At 45.6% G+C, this 22,106-nt stretch overlaps 1 long non-coding RNA gene across 8 annotated transcripts in view; it reads left to right on the top strand.

The window, feature by feature from the left end:
- LOC114895379 overlaps window positions 1-22,106 on the top strand; it is a 376,741-nt gene that overhangs the window by 265,280 nt on the left and 89,355 nt on the right. For 5 of the 8 annotated variants that reach the window (XR_003793521.1, XR_003793522.1, XR_003793520.1 and 2 more), the window contains exon 5: window positions 10,827-11,034. This is a non-coding gene — a long non-coding RNA (uncharacterized LOC114895379). Of the gene's footprint in view, window positions 1-147; window positions 737-10,826; window positions 11,035-22,106 lie in introns of those variants that run through there. The other 3 variants (XR_003793526.1, XR_003793525.1, XR_003793527.1) reach the window with 3 other exon arrangements.

Genomic DNA, 22,106 nt, shown 5'->3' with positions numbered 1-22,106 from the left:
GACCGTATTGACTTTGGAGAGCAATTTGGAAGCCTTACACTATAGCAACTTTACTCCTAACTACACTCCCCAGAGAACTCTCGTGTGCAAAGGAGAAATGTAGGATTTATAACGCAAAAAACTGCTAAGCTAAGTATCCATCCACAGGAGAATGGACAAAATAAACTCCTACAAAGAGTATGATGGAGGAGTGAAAATAACTAAACTAGAGCTACGCGTGGCAAATACAGATGAATCTCGAAAACGTAATGTTAAGCATAAAAAGCACTTCGGAGAAGGATAAGGTAGAGTATGATGTCATAAGTAATGTTATATATTGTGCCAGTCCGGGTCCCAGCAGGAAACAGAAGGCACCCTTGGAATTCTAAAGAGAAGGAAAGGAAAGAGTCATTTACAGAGGTGGCAGGTGTGATAGATTGTTTCATGGCCACAAATGCCTCCCATCCCATTATGTATTCTTCCTTTGCTGCTCCTTTCATCCAGATGCAGAATTAGTTTCCATCCCTTTTAATCTGGGCTGGTTTTGTGACTTGTTTGAACGAATAGATTATGGCAAAACCGACTTGGAGTGAATTCCAGAGGCCTTGCAATTTCTGCTTTCACCCTTTTGGAATGCTTCAGATATCACGAAAAGAAGCCCACACTAGCCTACTGGAGGCCTCATGGAGAGAAAGAGCCAAGCACCAGCCAACAGCAACCACCTGATACCTGAGTGAGACCATCCGGGACCAGCCAGCCCCCAGGTGAACATCGGTTGGTTATAAATGTATCAGTGAGTCCAGCCATGACCGCTGCGAGCAGAAGAGCTTCCTAGCTGAGCCCTGCTCAAATCACCAGCCCACAGAATTATGAATTAAAAAACTGGTTAATGTTTCAAGCCGGTAAGTTGTAGGGTGGTTTGTTATGAGCATACAATCAACCTTGAAGAATTAAGGAACCAAGAAGTACTGAGGCCTCTAGGAGCTACCAAGGTGGGAGTTTCCACAGCAGTGCAGTAGCATGTGCTACAGGAATGCAGTGGGGGGCTGGAACCTCATCAGGGGGGCCACCTCAGAACCCCAGAACCGCAGCAGAGATGGAGTTGGGGAGAAGTGAGTACTCCAATCTCTCTCTCTTCCTCCCACCAGTCTCCTTCCAGGCCCTCCTACTGGCTGAGCCTGGTCAGAAACCAGAAGGCAAGGGAGACCGGGAGATGCCATTTTTGGGGGTCAGCCCCCTCGGGCACAGAGAATGGATGTGTCTGGGACTGGGGGCAAACGGAGAATATACCAGGACGGGGTTGCTCCCAAACAGCAGACTGTAAGGACTGCTGTTCTCGTTTAAGGAAATGAGAAACCGCACATCAGGAGAGAGGTTATCTCTGGGGAAGGAGGGATTTCTACCTTGAAGAAAGTAGGGGGTGCTTTCATATATATATATGTTTCCATACAGGCTCCACGTGCGAGGGAAGGAAAGGCATTTTAGGCAGGCTCACTGCACCTGACTCTCCACCATGCCCTTTCACAGAAGCCGTATATAAACTAGGTGTGTAGAACCATCCCATGAGAGCGTGGGCTAAATTACCTCTTCTTCCCAGGTAAGAGGGTCAGAGGGTGAGAGCAACCCCCGGCCCTGTTGCTCGGTGCAAGGGCTGCTGAGTTTCAGATTTAAGTCCGTCCACCTCCAGCACATTTGTCTGGATGAAAGACCCTCCCTGGTGTCATGGCAGGTACATACTTTTTGCCCATATCTGTCCGTTCCTTCTTCTCTGTTTCTCCCTTCTTTTTTTTTTTTAACATCTTTATTGGAGTATAATTGCTTTACAATGGTGTGCTAGTTTCTGCTGTATAACAAAGTGAATCAGCTATACATATACATATATCCCCATATCTCCTCCCTCTTGCGTCTCCCTCCCTCCCACCCTCCCTATCCCACCCCTCTAGGTGGTCACAGAGCACTGGGCTGATCTCCCTGTGCCATGTGGCTGCCTCCCACTAGCCATCCATTTTATGTTTGGTAGTGTCTATACGTCCATGCCACTCTCTCACTTCATCCCAGCTTACCCTTCCCTTCTTTTCTTTTCAGTTGGAGGAAGAGAGAAAATGATCCCAGAATATTATTTGTCTAAGAGGAACGTTTGAGATAAAATAGGGTATGTGAGGCCTGCCATTAATCGTCCCCACAGCACCTGGCCTAGGTGGGAGTCGGGATCTATGGTGATGGATAGGAATGTTTTTCGAATTCAGCTGTCAAAGCCCGGCAATCATCCCTGCCTCCTGGGTGGAAAATTTACAATCTTCCTCTTTAGTGGCATCTTAAGACACACAGGCACTTTTGTTTCCATGGAGAGCCCACTCTTCCCTCTAAGGTAAATTGCCCGCTTGCCTGCCCTTCCTCCCGTCTTTCCCTCTTTCTCTCTATTTCTCCCTTTCCTTCTCTTTCTCCTTCATTTGCTTCCCAATTTCCTCTACCCTTTCCTCCTTCCACTGAGCTTCCCGCCAGCAGCAGGGCGGAATGAGAGCCTTTATCCTCCCCGCAGGGGAGGGCAGTGCGTGTCCTCCCCTGATGCTCCTGTGGAGAGGTTCTCAGAAGCCTCTGGGGCTGAGAAATTTCACCCTGGATCTTTGCATTGTTGTCTTCCTAAGAGCTTATTTTGCAAAGAGCTCAGAGCCGGGGAGCAAGGCGGGCCCCAGGCCCCAGGAGGATGTTGCTGGTGGCCCGAGGCGTCTCACTTCATCTCTGTTTCTTCACTTGCAAAGTGAGGCTCAGCCTCCCCAGAGCCATCATGAAAAAATGCTGGCGAGGGTGGCAAATAGATTCCTTCCTGTTAGTCACCCAGGTCACTCAGCTGACACCTCTGCCTTTTGGCCCTGAAGTTTATTTATTAACAGCCTTCAAAGGGGGGCCAGGGGCCTCCTGGGGGTGGAGCCCTAAGAGGCCGAAAGCCATGGGCTTGGGCAGGTAGAGCAGGCGGGGCGCTCTGGGGCTGCCTTTGTAGTTTCTGGGGAGTTTCAGAGATGCCAGTGACCATCAAGAGCGGTGCCTGCGTGTTTGGAACCAAAGAGGAAGATAAAGCTAGTCTCAGAGCGTGTGTCTCTTGCCTGTAAGGAGCTCTAAATATGTGCCTCTGAGTGTGTTTGTACAGTGTGAAGGCAGCTCTGTGCACACACATGAGCACACCTACATGTGCCTGTGTCTGTGTGCGTGTGTCATGTGTCTATGAATGGATAGTATGAAGGTGAGTCTGTGCATACACACGAGGGTCTGCGTGATGTACACATGTATAGTGTGAAGGTAGGTCTGTGTACACACAAGCACCCCTACGCGTGCACGTGGCAATGGTGTGTGCGTGTGTGCACGTGCACGCTCCCCATGGGTGGGCCTCAAGCACTTTGATCAAGAGCCACCACTTATTTTGCATCCGGCTCGAGGGTCCAGTTACAGAACATGAATCCTTAACATATAGTGAGAATGTTCAGATGTTCAGCTGAGTGGATGAGGTTGGTTTGGGAGGCTCGGTGCCCTACACAGAAGCCCCTCTATCCCCACACTGCCTGCGTGGGAGTGAGGCCTTTGCCTGAGAGCAGATTTGTGTCCCTGTGGCCTCGTTTTGCTCTGGGATGGGACTTGGTGGCAGGGAACTCAAGCTCAGGTGTTCATGCATTTCCAGAATTTGTCTGATTTTAATCAGGATTTCGTTAGGAGTAACTGCATGTGTGTGTGTGCTTGGCTCCAGCTAAATATGTGGTGATGCTTCTTTCCTTCTATCCTTCCTCCCTCGCGCCTTCCCTCTCCCTCTCCCTCCCACACATACTGTGCATCTTCTCTTTGCCAGGCCCTGTTCCATGGGCTAAGGATGCAAAAATGATTCAGAAATAGTCCCCATCGTGAGAAACAGCCAGTGTATTTAGGGTAAAAGGTAAGCAAGCTGCAGTAACAGAACATAGCCATGGAGGGGGACACCGGGCATTCTGGGGGCACAGACGGGAGCCCCTTGTCTCTCAGGGACCCCATGAAAGGCTTCCAGGATACAGCGATGCTTGAACTAGATCTAGAAAGTGGAGGAATTCACCAGCTTTGTAAGAATAGCTGCTATTGTTTTCAGAAGATGGTACTTTGGGGCACAGGACAGAGTCATCTACTCACGTTTGGAGGACTCTAAGAGGTCATAGGGCCTTTGTTAAAAATGATTGGTCTGTGATACAGCTTTGTACTAGAAAGATCCTGAAATGGGATGGCAAGCAATGCAGGGCAAGCAAGGATTAGAAGACGAGCCCTCTTTACTTCTATTTGCCAATTTAGACTTCCGAAGGAGGAAGGAATAAGTGTGAAGAAGGGAATGTGCACTTACTGAGCACCTACTGTGTGTCAGGCGCCTCTGGTCTCATTTTGTCCTCACCGACAGCTCTGTAGGTAGTAGGTTGGTTAACCCCATTGTACAGCTGGGGAGACTGAGACTCAGGTCTCAGACCAGGCAAAGAACAGGACTTTGAATCACAAGGTATATGGCTCAATTCCCAAGCCTGTGCCTCCTTCCAACAAACCCCATTGCCTACAAGAATCTTCTATAGAGAACATAGCACTGTGGCCAATAGACTTCTTGTCAAGGATCATAAACTTGGAATTCAATATAAAGTCACTACTGTTCCTCCCCCAAAGAACAACCCGAATGCCTGCCCCTTTTGAAAAAACAGCATGTCTTGGTGGGACGGACTATTAATATACATCGTCATGACATCAGTATCGCAGGCTCTTTCTTTTGGGGAGCCAGGATGTTGCTGATTTGCATACTGCTTTGCATTCATTTGCATTTACTCTCCATATGCAAAATCAAATGCAGCTAATTAGTGCAACCTTGTTACAATGAGAAGCAGGCCCAACCTTCTGTGCCAGGGCATATGGAGCCCAGAACTGGGACCCAAACCACCCAAAGCCAGTCACATCTTGGGTCAGACACACTGGAGTGTTGAGAGGGAGATGCACACCCTGAATGAAAAATAGGATGGCTGAGTATCATTATTTTTCAACTATTGTCCCTTTTGAAGTAACTGTGGCAGAGCGAGAGGGTGAGGGGAGAGAGAGAGAGACAGAGATCAAAGGATGTGGCAGAATTTCCTCGGAGAAAGAGCACAGAATTTGGAGCCCAAAGGCCTCAGATGAAATCAGCACTGGAGTTTGGCTTTGCCACTTTCAGGCTGTGTGGACTTGTAGGGATTACATGGGGAAAAAATGGATGAGAATGTACTTTGCAAATGTTAAAGCACAATATAGAGGTCAGGGCTCCAGGCCAGGCCACCCTGTGACAGAAGGCAGCACCAGGGTCAGCTGGGGACAGAGGCTCACAGTCTTGCAGGGTCCAGACCCCAAATATGATGGGAAATAGATCTATGTCCGTGTCTCTGTCTCTATCCCTATCAGCTAGCATTTAATGAGCACACGGGCCAAACGCTGTGCCAAGTGCATCACAATCTTTATTTCACTTAATGATCCCCATGAACACTCTGAGAGGCAGGTATTATTATGACCCCGTTTACAGGTACCGCCACGGCAAAAACGTGCCTGCCAAGCGCACCGAGATAGCTCTTGCCAAATGACTAAGAACCTTCTCTCCCGAGCAGTGACGGTGACATTCATGGTTTACACTGCCCTACCCCGCCCCCGTTTTCTAGCCTCCATGCAGACTATGGTCTTTTTACTAAACAACTTCTTTCACATTTGCCTAGTTGGGACCATTTTGATTTGGTTTTGGCTTTTATCCTGTGTCCTCTGAGGACTCTTTTGGTTTTTTTCTCACCTGGTCATTTTGATTAGACTTGAGTATTTCAGCTCCATAGTCACATTTCATTACTTAGGACAGTCTCTGCAGAGAGCAGCTCCCGTCGACCAAGATAGATTGCATTATGGTCCACAAATTGGGATTTGTAAACCGTGATGGAGGTGGGATTATACCCCATGAATATATAGCCTGGCCATGTGGCTTTGCTCTGGCCAGTGACGTGTGAGTGGAAGCAATATGTGTTGCTACTAGGCAGAAGACAGCGTGTGGTTTGTCATGTATTTCTTTCCCTTCTGACCTGATGCCCAGCTATGTTCTAGATAGAATCTGCTCCACAACGGGGCCCTGGAATAGATGCACCGTGGAACTTCTGGCGGGCAAGTTATGTGAATAAGAAGTAAATCTCTATTGTTGCAAGCCTTCGAGCCTCGGAAGATTATTTGGTTCAGGAGATAACAGCCTATCCTGATGGAAACATTCTCTTTCTATTGAATATTATGAGATTAGTGCTCGTATGAACTGACTAGTTATATTGTAGATAACTGGACACTTATCCCTATGATATTGTCATCACTCAAAATATTGTGTACTTCCATTTTGAAAACTGCTTTAAAATTATAAAAGTCCTACTACTACTGACAACAGCTAATGCTTTGCAAGCATTATCATATTTGATCTTGACAACAGCCCTGTGAGGTAGGTTCTCTTGAGTTCCATTTTCCAGACAAGAGAAACACGATCTCAGAAATGCTCAGTAATGAGTCAAGAACACACAGCTAAGAGGAGGGTCAAGATTTAAATCTGCATTCTTCTCAGGTACAAACCCTAATGTCATTATTTTCTACTCATACTTTCCCCAACAAAATGGATATTAACAGGCTGAGTCACACACCTGACTCATCAGAGATGATTACAGGTATTTTGGCTGCTTATAAAAAATCAAAATAGTTATTGAGTAATGAAAATCACATTGGTCTTGATATTAGAAGCTACCGGGGGGGGGGGGGGCGGTCGGTTTGTAGCTATTTCTTATAAGTGACCTTGGGCTAGATTTTTTTCCCCCTCTGCACCCTGGTATTTTCATCTGTAAAATGGAGCACTTTGCTTCAGACCACATGGTTCACGAATCTGAAGGATGGGGTCCTTCAACCCCCTAAAAATGTATGCAAAACATTGTATGTGTATTTTTTTCTGGGTAGAGGATCCATAATATTCATCAGGTCCTGGAAAAGTTCTGTAACACCCTAAAGATGAGGAACTCGAATTCTCTCCTTTGTTGAGTATGACTTATCCCTTTCCCCAGAAGAAGTGGGTGTAGAAGCAAGGAGAATTCAGGCTGACTAAATCACATTTGAGTCGTATAAGTTGAGTGTCAGTTTTATCAAAGAATAACTGGAAGGCAAGCTGTATCAGTTTAGTAAAAATAATCATTAAAACATGTTTCTGTCTCACATTCCTGTGGCTCCTTGCTGCTTACACTGCACAGAAGCTGTTCTTTTGTCTTCCTGGCCAGGGACTGTGTCATTAGTTGTGGCTATTGGTCATTTCCTGTCTCGCTCAGCCAAATAATCATGTTATTTTGACTGGGATGAGAATGGGTCCAGAGCTGTGAACTTGGTCTCACAGTAACTGTCAGATGCCTTTCCTGGAATGTGGGAGGAAAAGAAAACAGGGCAGGAAAATAACATTCATGGAGTGTCTACACTAACCAGACTCTCTGTTGGCAATTCATTCATCGTGATAGAGTCATGCATGTCTCTTTCCAACCAATGTTTATTGGGTACCTATCATACCTTGGCCACTGTTCTAGGTTCTGGGGATATAAAAGTGAGCAATCAGACAAAAAAGTCCCCACATTCCTGGAATCTATGGTCTGGTGGGAGAGATAAAATATATTAGTAAAAAAATTACTAAACTATATATGTTTCACATATGCTACTTCAGGACAGTATGGCAAGATGTCCTACATAGTATGACCTCAATATTTCAGGTGAGGAAACTACAGATTAGAGACATGAACTAACTCAACCAGTGTCACATAACAGGTAAAAGGGAATGACTTGAGCTTTCAAAGTTAGATTTTTCTGACTCCCAGATTGTTTTTCCCTCGGAAAGCAGTGGCCATGACCTAAAAGATAGTCTTTCAGCTGTGAGCCTTTGAGTCAAACGTTGCTGAGGCTAATTCCATCCTGATGGAGATCTGAGTTTATACAGAGAAGGCTCACTCCCCTACCCTATTTGTACCCAGTTTGAAAAGTTGGGGGCCATAATTTATTCAAATCAGTTTCTTTCCCCTTCTATCTTTTACTTCTTCTTGGATTCTAATTACACACGTGTTGGATCATGCTTGACATTGTCTCACAGGTCTCTGAGCTTCTGTTTACTTTTCCTCAGTATTTTAAATCTCTGTTGTGTGGATTGGAGAGTTTCTATTGATCTTTATATTACATATTCGCTGGTTGTTTTCTTCATTCTTTATCTGCTCCTTCATTAATACCTTATTTTGAAAATTTGTCGGATAATGACAACATCCTTTCCCATGCAATGACATTTTGTATTGCCTGACTTTTTCTCCTGAATACGCATTCCTCTTTTCTGTTTCTTTGCACGTGTAGTAATTTTTGGTTGAAAACTGGACATTGTAGATAATACATAATAGTAAATCTGTATTATGTCGTCTTCTGAGGGTTATTAGATGTTTGTTATAGTGAGCACTCGACCTGCCTGGATTCAGAGGTATGTAGCACCTGATACTTTTGCTCTATTCTTTTTATTTTTTGCGGTACGCGGGCCTCTCACTGTTGTGGCCTCTCCCGTTGCGGAGCACAGGCTCCGGACGCGCAGGCTCAGCGGCCCATGGCTCACGGACCCAGCCGCTCCGCGGCATGTGGGATCTTCCCGGACCGGGGCACGAACCCGTGTCCCCTGCATTGGCAGGCGGACTCTCAACCACTGCGCCACCAGGGAAGCCCTTTGCTCTATTATTATGGCTTCCCACTGCTGCTCTTTTAGTGTGGCTCTCTGGGGGCCTCCCAGGTGCCCGTGTAAGTTGGTTATTTGCCAAGAATTTGGGCAGCAATGGGACTCACACTTTCAGTAGTTATTTTTTTCTTCTATGATTCTCCCCTACTTTCTAGTTTGTCTGCTAATCTCGGGTTCTATTTCCTGCCATGTCAAGCCCATAAAACTTTAGTTTTCTGCTACCCAAGCTGTGCAAAATTGGGCATACACGGAGTTAAAGAACAAAACAAACCCCTGGAGTTAAAGAACAAAACAAACAGATCTCACCCGTTGCAGCTCTACCTTTAGAGTAGGCTTCCTCCTGATCTCTTCACGATTTTTCCTGGCCCCTCTGAATCTCTTCTGTAAATGCAGAGTTTAGTGTCAGCCAGGGATTTGGGCAGAGATTACACTCAGTATTTGCATCTCATTACTTCTGTGGTTCTCTCATTGCCAGGAATTCCTCTTTCACTTTTCACCTGCTTTCCTAGCCCTATATTCTGATCTCTGGCACCTTGGGTCGCAGAGGCTTCGGGTTTTCACAGTTGTAGCCCTGAGGGTTGTGGAGCACCTACGGGTCAGAAACCCACAAATTCCCAATTCTTTCCCCTTACAGTTGTGGTTTTTTCAAAATTAAACTCTTCTCTGGCTTCTGCTTTTGGATGCTTTCCAAAGCCTTTAAACAGTTTTTTTTTGTTGCTGTTTGTTTGTTTTTAAATCGGGTTTTTATAATAGTCATCTACAGGAGGAATCATGTGACCATTCCATTCCTGTGCCATTTCTTCTAATTGGATTTGACTCTGGGAAAAATTTAAGACGTGCAGGGTGGGGTGAAGTGTTTGTCTAGTTCAGACATCTTGCTAGGCTAAGCCCCTTCTTTGGACTTTGGTCTCATTTCGTTTCTCTTTGTCTCCTGTATAAGTCATAGAGGCTGCGTCCCCAAGTGAAATGTAAGCTCCGGAGGTTAGGGCTCTGTATGCAATTGAGCTGGAGTAGACAAAGAGGCAATAATGATCCTAATCCTTGCCTGCAAGGAGAAGTCAGTCTTACTGGGGCGATGTGTAGATGAGCCTGGAGGAACTTTGATGGTTCAATGCTGAGTAACATGTTGCTGACCATTGTACTATAGAAGTTCAGGTGCCATTTGCTTTGCAACACATTGATTTAGAGATGCAAGTTTGAACGTAATAGAAAACACCTGTATGCTTTCTTTTGCAAACTCAAGTTTATTCAACTCTGTCAACTCTCCTCTTTTGAATCTATGATTGGAATGTATTGTTTTTGCCTATCCAGTACCTACCCTACCTTCTGGTCCAATATCCCAATTTTTCCTTGGGGGACCATCCTGGAATCGTCCACAGGAGTGGTGACTGAGTGGTGTGGGCATGTATTCAGGCTAATTAGAATATCCCCTCCTCTGACTACAATGATTAAAGAATGTAATGTGATCCACGTTGGTCCACTGTGATTCATTCCCTAGACGTTTGTTAGAAACTTAGGGAAAAAGATGTCCTTCATCTGGAATTGATGAGAAGATAGGATATAATCTTTACTAACTTTGCACTACTAATAACTGCAGATAAAAATAAAAAATAAAATAAAAATGTGGACCTGGCCATTTGTCCTTTCAATCCTACTTCTGGAGCTATGGAAGCCACCTTGACACCTCTTGGGAAGAGTCTGCTTCAGAGAAAGCAACACAAGAGAAATTAGACGTGAGAGATGAAATAAGGCATTCATCTGGGTTCCTGAAAGTAGATATGTCTGACCTTTTTTATACCTGAAGTTTATACCTAAACTTTTTAGTTACCTGAGCCCATAAATTCCTTTTATGCCTATGCCAATTTGAGTTGAGTTTCTGTCACTTATAACCCAAGGAGCCCTGACTAAATAATAATAATTTGTTGTCACTTTAAGCCTCTACGAGATAAGATTAGAACTGATGGGCTTCATGATTACAGTGGGTTTAATAGTGTCCCCTTAAAATTTATGTCAGCCTGGACCCTCAGAATGTGAGCTTATTTTGAAATAACCTCGAGGTCTCTAAATCCAATGGCTGCTGTCCTTACAGGAAGAGGTGAGAACACACAGAGACACAGAATAGATGAAGATGGAAACAGAGATTGGAGTGGTGCACCTATAAAGACAAGGAAGTGAAGGATTGCCAGGAGCCACCAGAACTTGGAAGAGGCAAGGACGGATACTCCACTAGACCCTTCAAAGGGAGCAGGGCCCTGCCAACACCTTGACTTCAAACTTCTGGACTGCAGACTGTGATGGTATAAATTTCTGTTATTTTAAGCCACTCTATTTGTAGTAATTTGTTATGACAGCCCTAGGAAATTAATGCAATGATCTAACTCCTGCTTCTTTTTCCAACCTCATTGTAGAGACAGCAGATAATAGTACAGACCCTGACACTGGGCTTTCCGGATTCTACTTCTGGCCTTTTCACTTTAACCTTTCTGAGTCTCCGTTTTCTAAGGGAGCTAATGACAGTAATAATTCACTTCTTAAGTTTGTTGTGAGAATAAAATGAGTCATATTTAAAGGCATTTAAGACAGATTTTGACACAAATGATACACTCAGGAAATGATGGTGGTTGTTATTATTATTATTTTGTATTTACATTACCATCACCACTGTCTCCTGTGAAGTTCCCACAAGCGCTGCTTATTCCAACTATAGGAAACTGTCTGTACTTCCGCAAATGAAACTGAGGCCGGGAGAGTTTAAGGAACTTCCTGCCCATGATCGAACAGCTCCCGTGTGTCAGATTTGGAATTCAAATCCTGGTCGGCCTGCATCCATGCCAGGCGCTATGGGTCATTCCAGAGTAAGAGTAGTGAGTGGCATAGAAGGACCCCTGTATCTCCCTCTCTTTCCCTTTATCCTGAGCCCTCTCCTCTAGCTCTGTCAAGACTTTTGATACCGTTCAGTTAAGACTGTTGTCTTGGGTGATGGTGTGCACTCTGAAAGGGATTGTGACTCTTTCTGAGGCTGACTGGAGTTTTCTTCTCGAGGATAATAGGCCCCTCTTCCTGTCTCTAAAATCGTTAAATAGCTTTGTTTTTTGGAGGTGGGGGGGAACTTAGAAATCTCATTACTCCCATTTGTGCTATTTGCAATCAGTCAAGACATGCCCTAAAAGCACATTTTATATGCTCAGAAAGAGACAGACTGGGAAGGAAGTGTCGTAAACCTGAAGCAGACATTTCTGATAAAAGCCTGCAGAAAACACAGTCTTATTTACCTCAGTGTTCTGCAAACTTTGCTATGGAAACGTTGTATTGATTCTGTCTCCGTCTCTGTCAACATGGTTACCCTTTGGGTCAATACATCCTGATTATCTATTGCAGGACAGTTTGGAATGAAGAAATGGGTTTCTGATGTTTCTACCCAAGTTTTCTTTGTGTTAAGGTAATTTTTTTGACACTCTGCCAAAACCCCAGAGAGGAGCTACCAGCATCTCTCTCTCTGTCTCCCCCCCACACACACACTCACATACACACACACAGACACACACACAGACACACACACAGAGACACATACACACACACAGAGACACATACACACACACATATGCACACACGCACAGACACATACACACACACACATATGCTGATCTATTTATCTATCTATGTTGATATCTATATTTACCTGTTTATAGATAAATATACTTATTTATCTATAGATAAGTATCAGAATATATAGAGATATAGATACAGATGTGCATACAGATACAAATATATAAATAAATTATATAAATACAAATTACATTATATAAATGAGCATACATATTCATATGGATAAATGTACCTATAATATTTCAATATTTAAGTATAATTTGTATATGTATTAAAGCTCCCATCTCTCTCATCATAGGTGTTTTCCTTCGTGCCTTCCTTCTGCCTGGCTCTCTCCTCTATGGCTCTGTTTCTCTTCTCGTGTCTCCATGGTTCTTGCAGTGCCTTCAGTTTACCCAGTTCTCTCGTCTGCATTTCTCCATTTTTATCTCAGTCCTCTTTATCTCTCAATAAAACTGCCATTGTCTATCTGTCAGGAGAAAATAATTTTTTCCCCTAAGTCTGGGAAGAATTGCCAATCCCATTAGCTTTCCCTCCTTCCTAAGTTGTTATGTGTGTATCAAGAAGTCGTTTTAATTTTTTCTCTCCTCCTGCCCATTGCCCATCCTGTTACAACAAGTTTTATTCCGTAAGACTCTAGAGCAGGGGCCGCAAACGTTTCCTGTAAAGGACCAGATTGTACTTATTTTAGACTTTGCAAGTCATATAGTCTCTGTCACTGTTACTGGTCTTGCCACTGTTGCGTGCAAGACCACGTGTAAACGGACAGTGTGTACAACTTTGTTTACAAAGATAAAGTAGTTTGCCAACCCCTATTCTAGAATACCCGCTGTGGGAGATGGGGCACCTCCTGATGTAGCTCTGATTTTCTCCCTTGCTCTCACCCTTGTGGTGTGGTTGCCCAAGATGACACAGAAAGAGCAGAGCCAGGATTGGAATGCACTGCCTGAACCCCAGCTTATGCTTAGTTCCACTTCACCACACTTTTCTGAAGAATACAATTATGATCTGCTCAGGCAGAGAGTGGAAGTCCTTCTCCTTTGTCAAAAACCTTTAATGGTTCCTCATCGCACACTTGAGAAGGAGTCGTTCCCTAAGCCTGGCATCCAAGTCCACCAAAGCAGGAATCCATCGTCCTCCTTTGAGTGTCTGGCCCATTGTGCTTTACCTAAAATTTCTGCTGCATCCATCCATATTTGCTGACTCGCTCTCCTCTAAGCATCTCAGGTGCATTTCCATTGCTGTTCCCAGCTCTGTATGGCTCCCCTCGATGGAGCTCCTTTTTATTTTCCTACCCACTTATATATGTCTTTCTCTTTCCTGATGTCTGTGCATCAATCCAGGAAAAGATGCTAATTGTCCCCATTCAGTCACACAACCACCACTGGGCAAGTCTTTATTGCAGTGGGATTGGTTTTTGTGATGGGGCTCCTTGTATCCACTCCTGAGCCTGGGGATTGGGGTGGGCTACTCTGATTGAAGTTATATTAGGACCATTTGCAACAGAGGAGGGGAAGGTCCTCCAAGGTTGCAGAGGTCTTGGGCAGACCAAAGCAGCGTATATCCACTACACAGATGCCTATAAGTGTTCTTAAGACATAGCTTTGATTGTGCCGCTTCCCTGCTGCAAGAAATAAAAGGGATCAATGCTTCAGCATGGCTATCAAGGTCTGGGGTCATGAGGCTCCAGCACTGTGGATGTAGGACCTTCCTGGAAGAGCTGGTTGGGTCACTGAGTACTTGAGGCCAAGGTCCTTGTACTCCCAAACGCTGTCTTTACATGACTATCAAACTGGACTTTGTAGAAAGCACCAGTCATGTTCCAGCTTCCTTCTTATTTGTTTCTGATATTCTCTCTTTCTGGAATGATCTCTTCTCACTCTTCTGAACCCTCATGGAAGAAGTGCTTTACTTAAGATGCATTCTGATCATTTTCTGAAGTCTTTCCTCATGTCCCTCTGCTCGAATCTTCACAGCCTCCAATTTATGTTGATCTTTATTTTGTGCACTTGTATCCTCTCCTCTAGGATAACACTGAGTAAGCTGAGTGCAGGGGTTCCTTTTGCTGATATATTTTTGTATCCTCTCTTGTTCATAGAATGTTCCTTTCACATAGAAGACACAGTTAGTATTTGCTGGATTGAGCTTAATTGAACCGAATTGAACATTCTACAGTCTGTGTCATTCATTTAGTATTTACATTTGTAACTTCTATTGTTAATTACTTATTTAGGCGTATTCTTCTAAGTTGTATCACCACTGCCTAGGTCATCACAAGATGTATTATTCAATGGGCTAAGTGCTGCCTGTGCGCCGGCTCTGTGCCAGGCACCATGGTAATTGCTGTGACCACAGCAGAGAACATGGCAGGTCCGGTCGCTGCCTCTGTAGAGCTTCTAGTCTGGAGTTAGACAATAAAATGTGTACCTGTGGAACCAGGTGCTGAGTGCTAAGATGCGAGAGGGTTGGAGGAGCTGCCAGAGAATATGAGTGGGTTTGGAGGAAGGGTCACTTCATCCACGTGTGTAAGGTGAATGACTTAGCAAAGTAACAGGTGAAAACTAGCCATTTCCTTTCTTGGTTAGATCGGGTATCCCCTCTCCAGTTTACGCTGAACCCACGCAGGGCTAAGCCCCTCTTCTATTCTGCTGGGTTTCCATGGTGCTCTCTTTTCTTCTTTCTCAGTGCATTTAACACATTATATTGAAATCTGCTCTTTAAAGTCTGGCTTACAGAAAACAGATTGCATCTTGCTCAACCGGTCCGTCTCTGAGTGTCTAGCACTATGCTTGGCACATGGTGCACAAGAAGCGTCTGTTTAATGCAAAACTAAGCTAACCAGGGTGAGCCTGAGTTGGGTTGGGAGAAACGAGAGGTTTATCTGAAAGGTGCGCAGACAGTGGTCACCTTGTGGCCTGCATAAGGCACTCAAACTGTTCATAATGGCTCCTTGTTACAGAAGGAGGGCGGAAGGCGCCAGGTTACAGGGACAACGGCTGATGTTCTGATGTTGTTTGAAGCCAGATAATCTCCCAGCTTCAAATAGGGAAGCCTGTGACCCTCTGTGCTAGACATGAGGACAAGTGACCTTGACATATAACTGCTGGTTGAGAGATGCAGTTATTATCTTCCACCAAGAGGTTACTGGAAAGTACACCTCCCTCCTAATTCTGAAAGCCAGGGCCGTGACCTTGTCTCGGGCTCTGTCTTGTTTTGAAGAAGTCTGTGCTTTGGCACGTGCATCTGTTTTCCTTCTTTAGAAACGAAAATAGACTCAGTCCTTGGGTAAACTGTATTTTCTGGTGGGGGAGGGGTGCCGAAGTGGCATCAGCAAAAGTTGAAAATGAGCACTGGACCAGCAGATGCTCTTGGGCACCGTCAGATACCCCGTGCGGTGGGAAGGAGTAGAAGAGAGAGTTGTGGTAGTTATATCCACTCTCGTCAGTGATGTGATAACTACCCACTGTTATCATTGTTCACATTTCACATTCACTGTGCCCTATGTGCCACGCACCGTGTCAGTCACTTTACATGGACATCCTCATTTGTTCCAGAAAACAACCTCATGCAGTAGGGACTACCGGTGTCCCCGCTTTGCAGAAAGGAAACTGCGGCATGGAATAAATGACTGAGCACTGTTCTGTTCCAAGTAGCTTGCTAATGGGCACATAGAGCCCGCGAAATCCTCCCAACAGCTCCCCGGAGTAGGTCCCAGTATCATCCCTCTTCTACCAGTTATCCATGAGATAACTGAGACCCTAAGAGGTGAAGTCATTCACTCAGGGTGAAGCAGTGAATGGAGTTGGAGTTGGAACCATGTTTGCTTGTGTTAGGGACCCACTGAACCCCTCACTTTACTTCATAGAACAAATCTGTCTTTTCTGCCAGATATGTGTTTGCAGGTGACAAGCAGCTTGGGGAGTGTCTGGGGTCCTAGGAGTAACCAGGACATCTGAAGTTCAGAGACCTAAGTTTTGGGGGGTTTTTTGTTTTTTTTTGTTTTTTTTTAATTAAAAAATACAATAGCACTCATTAACTTTGTGTCCCTATATGCAGGGACGTGGCCCAGATTATTTTAAATTCTAGCAGCTCCTCTATGATATGGTAGCCATTACCCCTGTTTTACAACATGGGGAATTGAGACTTTGGAAGGCTAAGCCACCTGCCAAAGGTTACTGAGCTACACAGTGATGAAAGAGGGCTCTGAATCTGGCTCTACCTAAGCCAGCGTGAGCTCTACTATGAGAACTTTCCCCTGGCTTTCAAGTCTATACCCATTACTACCATTTGATATGAAAAACCACAGGGCAAAAGTCTCTAGGAAGATAAAATTATACCTGGACAGGTTAAATCTTTTAATACAATCCAAACAGTTAGCCATATTAAATGTTTATAGTCAAGACTACTGCCTAGAGTATCATTCTTGAAGGGCTGGCTTCATGTGTATCCAGCCAGGGGATGTCATATAGGGCCCTGTGCTCAGCCGAGCTCCATGCTTGGTGTAACGTTCTGCCATTGCCATCTTGAAATTCTCAACCATCTTATCTTTGATCTTGAATTTTATACGTGAAGTGTGGAGGGCCATGGAACACGTAAGTGATGAGAGGAGACAGGCACAGTATCGCACCTGTGGTTTAGTGCCACTCCATTCACACATAGTGTTTGCCGTGCACCACGATTCTGGAGGAAGCTTAGAAAACTATGCACGTTTAAGTTAACAGGTTGGGTTCAAGTTGCTGCTCCATTCCTTTTAACTGTGAGACCTGGGATGTCTGCTAAAGTACCTCTCACTTGGAACATTTTCCATCTGGTTCTTCATCTTCTAATCTGCCCAGACTAATCAGCTCAAAGGTGTCTCCTCCCTGAGTCCCTACCTGACGCTACTTGAGAAAGCTGGGTATAGAGAATCCAGGTATATCCTTCAGGGTCCCACAGTTTAATCTTGGATTCACATCTACCCATTATGCTATACTGTTATAGTTTCTCAAACATGCCATTCTATCTCCTGCCTCAGGACCTTGGCACATGCTGTGACTTAGGTAAACTCTTCACCACACTCTCAAGCTGGCCTCACAAGGCTGCCTCCTTCTGATCCTTCAGTCCTCAACTTCATTTCCCTCCTGCTTGAGGAGTGCTTCCTTGACCTCCAGTTTTCAGGTTGCCCTATGTCTCTTCTCTCCCAAAGCACCTTCCTCTCCTTCCTTCATGGTGCTGATCACAACTCTTAATTCTGTATTAATTCCTTCATTTGTTGTTTAATTCCTTCATTTGTCTTAATTGGTTCATTAATTCCTTCATTTGTCTTCTTCCCTCTATAAACTCTAACAAGAACAGGGAAAATTATGGTTTCATAACTAGACCTTAACCATTACCTGACCCGTGTCAGGTACATAGTGGGTTCACAATAAATCTTTTTTGGGGGATATAGGATTAAACAAATTAAAGAGAAGCTATGAGTCAAGGGAGAGAAGGAGGAGAGAGCTGGAGAATGTAGAAATGCTTATTCTCCCCGTGGAATTTGGTGATGGAGTCATGCGTGGCTGACTTTCAGAGGATATGGGAGCAAGGTACCTGGGCACATTTGTGAGGCTGTTGTGTGCTTTATGGCTTGGCCGTCTCTGCAGGCACAGTTTCCTAAGGATGCTGCTGGGGCTGGAAAGGGGATTTCTGGTGAGCACAGCCCTCCCTGCAGTGTGCAGCTGCTGTGGAGGCCGGGGCCCAGCTGGAGCTTGTTGGAGGTCTGGCAGGTGGAGCAGCCTGCAGCGGTTTTCTTGCCTGGGCACTGACAGCATTCTGACTTCAAAGCTGGAACACACTGACCGGGAACACTGTGACCTTTGGCACAATTCCTTCCCTTTCCCTCCCCTGCTTCTGAGCGGGGGAGGAGGGAGCCTAGCTCCCTTGCATGGGCTCGTGCCAGCCTGGAGAGCAGGTTTTCCTTAGATCCAGAGACTAGGGGAAAGGAGAGGCAGAGGAGGGCCGGTGGCAGCTGCTCTTTTTTTTTTTTTTTTTTTACCTTTTTATTGGAGTATAATTGCTTTACAGTGAGCATCAGGGTAGCCAGATTGGATTCCACCATATTTGGAATTTGGTATTTTGGTAAACTGTGCATTGTCATGAGAGGCTTTCTCTCCCTAGGCTCCAGCGATGAATGGGACCTGCTCATGGGAGTATCTGCCTAGATTCTGGAAAAATTAACGAGTGGAGCCACCTCCCACCTACCAGTCCCTGTCATCCAGCTCCTCAAGTGCCATCTGGTAATGGATGAGTCAAGTTGGATCTGACTTAGCTGACAGCTATTAAGGGCTCATTGAGCCTCAGTTTTCTCATCTTTGAAATGGAGATAAGAATAAATTTCCTAGGGCCATTATGAAGACTGAAGCTAATATGCATAAAACGCCTAGCACAATGTCTGGCATGAGGCAGCAGGCACTCGGTATATAATAGCTGCCCTCCCCTCATAGAGTCATCGTAGTTATCCTAGGCTACCTTTTCACTCTGGGAAACAGGGAACCTTACTGACATAACAACTTCTTAGCGGAGAAAACTGAGACTGGGTGGCTATCAAATGACTGTCTCACAACCACACTGCTAATACATGTTAAAATGGGGCCAGCCATCCAGATCGGTCCCACTCCAACTTGGGGCTTTCTCTCTCTCTCTTCTTTTTTTTTTTTTTTTTCCTTTGGCCTTGGCTTACTTCCCTGAGCAATAGAAGTAGAATATGGTTTACGTTGTTGACATCTGCAGAAGGCTTATAATTCTCACTATCACCACTACTATCAAAAACAGAGACAGAGCTGCCAGCATTCGTAGAGGACTTGATAGTTTACGGGATACTTTCACCTACGTTGTCTTTTTAGGGAATCCATGATCCTGCTTTTGTAGATGGAAAGAATCTAGAAAGGACTGAGACAGTGACTTCCTGGGGATACTTTCCTCCAAGCTAAGACCTTATTTGCATGTGCCACAAGGAGTAATCAGCTAATTCCTGGGACATATACTTGTGCGACCTGCTTTAATCTCAACTCTGCCGTTTATGGGCTACCTGACTGCAACCATTCTGTGTCTGTTTCTTCATCTGTAAGATGGGGATAATTAAAACAATATGAGACAACATGCAGAAACCACTATCATGGAAGCTGGCACTCATGAGAACTCGATAAATAGTAGACACTATTGTCAGGCTGAGAAACACCCCTGTTCTTGTCTTACACTTCTGTTTTTGCAGCAACTGGGCAAAACCAGACTTAAAAATATTAAGTTGGAGGATACCAAAGAAACCTATGAGCACTGGGGGAATTGAGCAGAAACCCCCAGTGTTCTAGGATAACCAGAAATAGCAGTGACCAAGGGGGGGTGGGGGTGGTGGCTTTGGTTCAGGACCAAGGACAGCTCCAACTTTCTTCCCTCCCCTCTATGGGGACACTCCATGTCTATAGAGTCTGTGGAAGAAGTCTTCTACTTCAGGGCTTTCCTATTCGGTACTTGTCACAATCTTCCAATCTCTCTGCATTTGCCCATGCCATTCCTCCCCTTCCTCTCTTATCATGAACTATTTCTAACATAGCAAGAAGCACAGGGAATAGAACGGTCACCCTTGCACCTATCACTCCAATTTAACACATGTTGGCATTTTGCCACAGTTGCCTCTGATGTTTCATTTTGTTTTTGTAAATGACACTTGGCAGAGGCCACTGAAGCTCCCTTTGTGGTCCTCTCCCCCCCACCCCATCACATGCCTCTCCTTCCTGCCCAGAGGTCACCGCTGTTCTAAGGCTGGTGTGCAGCCTTCCGTGTCTTCCTTCTACCACCACCAGCTTCCTTCCACTCATCTGAGTCCTCTGCACTTTTAAGATCCAGGTCAAAGCCCCTACTCCCCAGTTCATGATGACCTTTCTTTTTTTTTCTTTTTTTTTGCGGTACGCGGGCCTCTCACTGTTGTGGCCTCCCCCGTTGCGGAGCACAGGCTCCGGACGCGCAGGCTCAGCGGCCATGGCTCACGGGCCCAGCCGCTCCGCGGCATGTGGGATCTTCCCGGACCGGGGCACGAACCCGCGTCCCCTGCATCGGCAGGCGGACTCTCAACCACTGCGCCACCAGGGAAGCCCCATGATGGCCTTTCTTGCAGAGCATTTTGGAGGGTTTTCGAGGATTTCTCATTTACCCTTTTAACCAGATATCAAACATGTGCTGAACAGGCCCTGTTTGGAGGCAGCGCTCTTTTACTTGCTGGAGTGACGAAAATGAGTTCCACATGGCCCCTGCCTCTGAGAACTCACAGAACATGGCACATGGCTTAATAGCATCTGGCAGTGAGAAAGGAAGCCTGTTGGGAGAGGGGGCCACCTTCAGAAGTCTGCCACAGCTCCCACACAGGAATCAGATCTCACACAAACCCTCGAGACCTTGAGGCCAGAAGACTGGAAGCAGTATGAGAATAGGAAGCAAGGTAGGAGTTCCTGTGACACGTCAGGCCTTGTGTGGGGCAGTTTAAACATATCATCTCGTTTCATGTTCCACAAATTAGGGAAATGAGTGTCACCCCCTTCCAAGGCCTGGAGAGCCACCAAACCTGGTCAGAAGTGCAGCTCATGTTTGAGTTACGGCTTTCTAATGTCAATGTCTGTATTTATCTGGCTTCCTCTTTCGACTATGAACAACTTGAGACAGACATGGAACCCAATTCATCTCTGGTTCCCGGGCCCAGCGCTGTCCCTTAGCAGATATGTCATTCATGAAAAGTTATACTGTGATCGATCTCTGGGGTACAAAGGAAACAAGGACATGGGGGTCCTGCCCTTGAGGAGTTTACCGTCTAGAAAAAAGGCAGGCTTTGGTTACAATGCAGGAGAGTAGTGTACAAATGCCAATCACATAGCATGGGATTACTACTCTCAGTGAGAGATGGAACTATATTTTCTTGGTTGGCCTTGCCTTTTAAAAACACCAGACCAAAGCACCTGGGGACACAGCATTCCCTGGGGACTCCTGCATTGCACAGTCAGGTGAGCTCTGTTTTCGCAAGGTCTAACACACCTGGCTCCACCCCTGGCTTCTCCGTCTGCCCTTTGTTCTGTCACCCTTCCGACTCTGGGTGCAAACTTGCCATGTGGGTTCTCTGCTCTCTCGTCTCCCTTTGGCATCTCTTGCTGTCTTTTTTTTTTTTTTTTTTTTTTGCGGTACGTGGGCCTCTCACTGTTGTGGCCTCTCCCGTTGCGGAGCACAGGCTCCGGACGCGCAGGCCCAGCGGCCATGGCTCACGGGCCCAGCCGCTCCGCGGCATGTGGGATCCTCCCGGACCGGGGCACGAACCCGCGTCCCCTGCATCGGCAGGCGGACTCTCAGCCACTGCGCCACCAGGGAAGCCCTCTCTTGCTGTCTTGATGAACATCTGCTCCAACCTCTGATGCCGTATCAGCTGAACCAAACCCCGCCCACCCTGGTTCTCCTTTCTCCTTCCGTTCACTACCTCCAAGGTCAGCAGGATGTGGTTTCAGATGTAAGCTACAACCTAATGCCCCTTCCAGGACCCATGTCTTCTCTAAAGCAGAGTCTAGGGCAGGGGCTCTTAACCTCTGGGTGGCATGAACCACCTTGGCAGATTGGTGAAGTCTATGACCCCACCTCAAAAAGAACTAGTTATACGGAGATATAGTTATCAGTCGATAGATAACTATATTTGTTACCATTACTGAGCATCAAACACATATTAAAACAACAGACATCTATTTTCTCACAGTTTCTGTGGGTCAGGAATCTG

This window comes from Monodon monoceros, unplaced genomic scaffold (genome assembly GCF_005190385.1).
Source record: "Monodon monoceros isolate NGI ecotype Baffin Bay Population unplaced genomic scaffold, NGI_Narwhal_1 Super_Scaffold_14, whole genome shotgun sequence".
Lineage (NCBI taxonomy): Eukaryota > Metazoa > Chordata > Mammalia > Artiodactyla > Monodontidae > Monodon > Monodon monoceros.
The sequence above is the reverse complement of the archived record's forward strand: the minus strand, read 5'-3'. Positions and strand labels throughout refer to the sequence as shown.